The sequence below is a fragment of the Etheostoma spectabile genome, chromosome 19 (genome assembly GCF_008692095.1).
Source record: "Etheostoma spectabile isolate EspeVRDwgs_2016 chromosome 19, UIUC_Espe_1.0, whole genome shotgun sequence".
Taxonomy (NCBI): Eukaryota; Metazoa; Chordata; class Actinopteri; order Perciformes; family Percidae; genus Etheostoma; species Etheostoma spectabile.
Window position 1 is genome coordinate 12369554 of NC_045751.1, and position 6762 is coordinate 12376315.

Consider the following 6762-nt stretch of genomic DNA (forward strand, 5'->3'; position numbering starts at 1 on the left):
TCATAGATAGCTACAACGTTTTTGAAATGATTCCCATCTTCTGTTATTCTTTGTAATGAGAAAAGTTTATCATTTCATGGATTTCACAAATTTCAGTATGTTATGTCATAAACCATTTAAATCTAAGCATGCGCAACTCACATCTGCACTCAACGTATATTGGGGAGTGACACCCGGTATGCCAGATGGCCAGTCCGCCCTTGTTTGCTGGTATCCTATGAAGACAAGCCATGTGGATTTGAATTTCCGAATGAAATCTTTAAAAATAGTTGCAGATGTTCCTGATGAGCGACCATGTTAATCTTAGCGTTCCATAAAGTTTTTGACTATCTATCAAAGCAGAAGTCACTTATACAAGTTACAGCCAACATTTTTTTAAACTTTTGTTTTTAATGATTTACTATTTTTAGATGTTTTTAATGAATTGGTTTATATTCACTCCAGTAAATCCATGGGAGAAAAGCGTTTGACTGTGTAGGGCAACTAAATAACTTAGCTACTTACTGTATTGAAAGAGGCTCCCCAAGGATCTATTCTGGGAAATCTTTAGTTCACAAAAAAAGTACTTTGTATCACACTTAAGACTTTTTTTATAGAAACTCCGGACATTGTCCTAATGTGTCCCTTTCACACATGGAGCACACAACAGAAGATTGTCCATCTAAGAAACGTTCTCACATAAACATGTACTAACAAATACTTTATTTCGTTTAAGCAAGGAGTGGCAACTGGATAGAGTATGCAGGCGGCAGCACATAACTTGGATTACACCACACTCATGTTACATACTGCAGACTTTGTACTCTGGAGCTGGTTGGTTAAAGTCTGTTTAACATCAGTTCCAACTGATTTGGACATTTGCGTTCTCACGTACAGCTCTTTAAGGTTATGTGTCTAGATAAATTCAGGCTTGCAGTGCAAAAGAGGCGTTAGGTACTGTTGCTCACATCTCTATGCTGATGACACAGTATTGTAGTTTTACGCTCTAACCATGATTCTGATTGTATTCATGACTATTTTCTTTTATTACAGACTTTTGCAGATGACCTTGAATGTACATATACAGCTCTGGCTCACTCTCTCACCTACATTACTTAATCTGATCAATGCTGGAAGCAACACAGTTGATCCAGAGCCAATTGGCAACAGAGACTCGAATAGACAAACAGGTCATTATGGCCATCTGAGCACACAAATGACCAAAAATGTCACTACATGGCAGCATTATTAGAGTGTCATCAGTCATTTTGGCATTCTGTGCTTCCTCTTGTTTTGTGCATTTTCCAGAAATAGCCATGCGTATAACTTTTTTTAATGTGAGAAACTGGGAACGTTCTTGAACCCTCTCAACATGTGGCCTCCGTCAATCATAATCACCTTTTACCCCACTTTTTATTTTATCAATATGTTTTGATCTTGTGGGAATCATGTAATAGTACACATAGCCCCAGATTAACAAAATCATGCTTCATCTCATGAATGGTACCTACAGTTACTAACGTCCCTGGTAAATACAAGCCATTGTAGTTGTACTGAAACCCAGTTTAGCTATGTAAAGTTCTAGGCAATAATCTTCCTGACATAGTTTCTCACCCTAACCTACACTGAATAAGGTCAGTGGGTAGCGTTTCAAGAGCGCTTGAAAATGAGACCACATGTTCAGTTTTCACATGTTGCCACAATGTTCCACTGATGCCAACCTTTACAGCTGCATTAGAGCATGTGTAATGTGTCTGTTATTTCCTGAGCTCTTATGCATTTACTGTATATGAATTGCAACTTTAAAGGTGCAAAAAAAGGGATCGGAACCAGTGACTTGTCAGATGTTGTGATTTCTATTTTTTAGAAATAAATTGTTTACCACAAACAGTGACTTAAAATTAATTTATGTAGATTCATGTTACACAAATTCTGACATTGACTAACTACTGGGGAAACGCAGCTGAGTCAGAATACAGTAAAGATCCACCTGGCACTCAGGAAAGGCAAAAACAAATACTTTGAAACCCATACTGACGTGTATGATTGTGCAAGATTGCGCAAATATCCATGTAGACATTTTGATTTACAGTAGGCTATAATTGTGAGTACCTGGCGATTAACAGATTGAAATCCTGAAATGACAAAGATTTTGACACTTATGCTTTTTAAGGGAGTGTGCAGCAGAAACCTTTCTACCTGTCATAAAACCTAGACAGCAGTTGTCAGAGTGTCACTAACATGTACATTGTGCATAATGCTGTTCATGTAATAGTGGGAGCTTAAGAGGAATGTGCATACTTCAAAAGGACTGTCATGCACTGATGGTATTTGGCACTCAGCATAAATGTACAAGCACTTGTTATGACCTATCTGGTTCATTCACAGGTCTGTGTTTCACTTTTATGTAACATGTTTTATGGCAATAACACCAGGGGATAGGTATTTATACTTCTATGTAAAGTCATATTTCTGTTTTATTGCTCAGGAAGTTATAGCGTCAAAGCAAAGTCTGACATGTAAGCTCTGTATCTATGCCTCTATGTATAGACATGTTATTTACATGTATTTTAATCAACCTTATTTTATCCTGAAAATCTTAATCTTAATAAAAAAAATAGATACATACAGTATATTCTAAAATATATTCTATTATTATATGTCAATTTTAAGACTAGATATCAATGAATCTTTGTTGGAAATATCCAGTGGGAAATTATATTTGGTTATTGTTAAAACAAGTGAATTTATTTATATATTTTATAACACTTTAAATTGGGGTTTTAACAGTCACCCTGATCAATTTTGATCCAAAACAAGGTTGTATCATTTAGTACAGATGTGACAGATGCTAACCAAGTAATTATACAAATATAGCGCTATGCAGAATTGATCTTCAAGATACAATGATTGTTTTTTTCAAAGAAAATGTTTTTAGAAGAATCATTCTTCAGTAACTCCAAAGGGAAATTTTTGTCTCTGTAGCTGCTAAATGCTCCACTATGTTTACCATCTAGTTGCTAACTGTCTGCTATTTGGTGCGTGTAAATCCCATGTTGAGACCATGTCTGAATGTGGGAAATGTTTGTGTATTTCTGTAAAGCATGCACTGATTTGTCCCCCTGTCCATAATTCCTGATGGTGGGTCTGTGGTAAATAAAAACACATTCCATTCCACCAGTTTGTCTTGTCTGTGCTATGGCCATGTCTTGACATACTGTACATGATATACTGTCTTTCTTGTATGTTTGTCTGTCTTGGAAATCTACAATAAAATCCAAATACAGTAAATTAATAAATTGAAGTAAAATCTCTGTCTGGACAGTCCTCGAGTGACACACAGACTACAAGGGAATGTAACATACAATTGCTATCAAGAATGTAGGCTATTGCTGAGACACCAATAGTCTTGCGAGGCTTCACTTCTGCAACTATGCATCAACCATTTCCAACCTTACTTTACATTTTTATGTGTAACTTTGTTTTAAACTAAATCAGATTCACGTTGCAATCATTTCTAAAAAATATGCAAAGCATATTCCCTTTCTGTTATAGCTGTTAGTGCCATCATTGACCTCACAGATCAGATCAAGAAGAAGCTTTACCAGATCATATGACTGCTGACAATACGTCACACCAATAATCCAAATCAAAGTGCAGATGAGGCCAAACAGCTGGATTCACTCTACGTATAGGTGACACTGAAAACCTTGCATTTCCTGGGGCTCTTTTTGTGTCCTATTGCCAGTGGATTAAAATCACTGAAGAATTCAATTAGAGACTTTATTGATACTTTAAAAAGGAAATTATGCTTTGTATTTGCTGCAGAGTTTACCTAGCTCTAGTCTGTGTTTTCTGTATTTTTTCTTGGTATTATTGGACACATTTTACAACTTGTCTTGACCCGTTTAGTGCTGCTATGAGAAAACCTTTATACTCTGTGAGATGTTTTACCTTCCACGCTACTGTAATAATGTAAAATTTTTGGTGTCCATTGCTCACAGGGTTCAGTGCTTTGATCACCAGAATGTTGCAACTTTTGATTTTTCAATTTTCGTTTTAGCTCAGTGGTTTAAGAAGTTGAATAAATATAATTTGGTACAATACTGAAAGTAAAACAGAATGTGGATTCTAGTCTAAATATTCCACATATAACTGGAGTTATTTTTTTATTTATGTAGTTAAAGTCCTCCTCACAATTACACATTCAGGTACTGAATTCAGTCCATGATGCTGGAAATCAGGCGACTGGGCATGTATGATTGTAGGACACTGGGAGCGGAACAACCAATTCTGTATAGCTCTACAAAATTGTCAAGACAATACAACAATATAATTTAGGTTCTTTTTTGTGTCATCTAAAAATAATACTTGCACAACCCTCAAATGTCAGTGTGCTTTATATGATTTTTAACAGCACATGAAAAAAACAAACATGAAGAACAATATAATGAACCAGGTCAAAGATTTAAAAAAAAAGAAATCTGCAACAGATGGAAAGAAAATAGATCATTGGCTTATCCAAACTGTACTTTGCTCTGTGTTGGCATGTTTTTCAGGTCTCATGTACCCAAAAGACCAGGTAAAGTAAACAGTTTCTAACGTGCTGTTACCAGCTAATACAACAGTGGTTATCTCTCTATTTTATACAGGACTGTGCTAGCAAAAGGTAAGAGGGAGGCATATAAAATAAATAAATGACAGATTTACAATATTTACCATAGACACAAAAGAGAAAACCTGCAAATGAGAGATCTGCATCATTTTCACCATCACCAACCTTGTCCGACCAACATGACAAAGGTGTAATTTATCCCACTTTACAGGTGCAGTAAATCTAACCAGACATTGACGCGTTTGTCAAATAACACTCTGTAGGCTACACAACACCCACCTAGTCTTTAGAGAACAATGTACAACCCAAATAAATTGTATGTGGGTGGGCAGGGCCTTTAAAGGTGAACACCATTTTTCCATATTAAAGTCTGTTTACAGTGTGCACATAAAGTATTTTGTGGCTCAAGAGGAAGCTGCGCAAACTTTGATCAATTGACCTCTGTTGCCCACTCCTCATCTCTACTTGCGGCTAGAGGAAGAATACATGGAATAATAAAGATGACATCTCTGGGCCTGCAACACTGAGTCTAACAGTGTTAGAATGCCTTTTATTGTAATTATTCACATGTACAACAAGATTGAAGTTTAATGCTAAATCAGTAGAGAACTCTTTAAATATTCAGAAATCTGCACAATTTGAAACTGGTAAAAGCTGAACGACAGCTCAGAGACTAATAAAGTATACTTCGTTATTAAGGCAGGAAGACATGTAGCGGAGCGACCTGATAACCAAGTGGTTACGGCGCATACTGCATGGGCGCAGATGCCCTGAGTGTCAAAAAAAGGCTCTCTAATATATCTATCTAACATATTAAAACAAGATGGGTGCAATGGTGGTGCAATTATTGGTTTGACCTGAAGATAACTATGTATCACAACAGTGGAAGGAAATGAGTGGGGTGTGCACAGTGATTGATCCTTATGATAAAGAATTGATCTTTGACTTCTGCCGCTGACAAGATAACAACTGGGGAGAAAAAATCATTTTTTAACAACAGGAGGGGAAACAATCCAGAGTCACTCCAGGAACAGTTGAGTGTGGAGTGATCAATGGTCTCAACAGCTACTTTAAGGTCAAGGACGAGGAGTCAGCTGTTAAGAGTTTCAGTTTCAGTGCAGTTTCTAAAAACCCATCTGGCAATTTACACAAAATCATTGCCAAAGAAAAATGAAAAGATGTCTTGTGATGTTACAGTAGCTTGCGGTAACTTTGGCAGCTTTGCAAATTACACAAACACAGCATATGATTGGTGTGGAATGCATATCAATATGCATGACATTACAAACTGGCATGTTTCTGCAGGGTCTGCTGACATTGTATCCCATGCATGACTGAGTGCAATTGCATGACATAACTTTTAGAAAAGGAGAAAAAAAGCTGACAGAGGAGAGGTTTCTGAGGGAGTTTAACCATGTGACTAACCTGCTACCGTCAGTGTCTACATTTTAGAATCCTCCTTTTCGTCAACCAACGTTATTATTGACAGTAAAACTAAGGGAGCAGGTAAACAAGTAAGCGTAGGAGGTGGCGACCACTCATTGGCTGAGCCAAAGGGGTGTTAGCCATGACAGAGGGGAATGAGGTAGGTGCTAACGGGTCAACGACTTTCACCACATTATCAGACAAAGTTGACAACTGCCCTTAAAAAAAACAGGAGACATGAAGATGTCAGAACCCAAACAGAGAGACAGTTGACCTGGAAGAAAATCGTGACACGCACTGTAAAGCCACACAACAACTCAGGGTCCAACGATGTCAGGCTGTATGTTGTGGGTGTAGGCTCTCCATGTTTTGAAAAACCTTATAGTCTTGGCTCTGTATTTACCTGTAATCCTAAAGACGTAAACCGAGGCAAAGGTCAATAACTGCCCTATGTTAACATGGGTAATAATTACAGGTTGTCCTAGTGTTTCACTGAAGTTCATTTGCGAACATACCAGTTTAAAAATAAAAAGATTATTTATTGGGTATGTTCAGTCCAGCATTTGAAAAAAACATGTAATGTGCTTATGGCGTTATAGTATATACATGAAAGGTTTATTTAGTTTACAGTTCATTTTCTATTTAGTTATTTTCTTGTTTATTAGATGCTGTGGCTTTTGTTCCTTAAATTTTGTATAGGGGGGTGGTGATGGCGAGTGGGGGGGGGGTTCAGACGGGAAGGT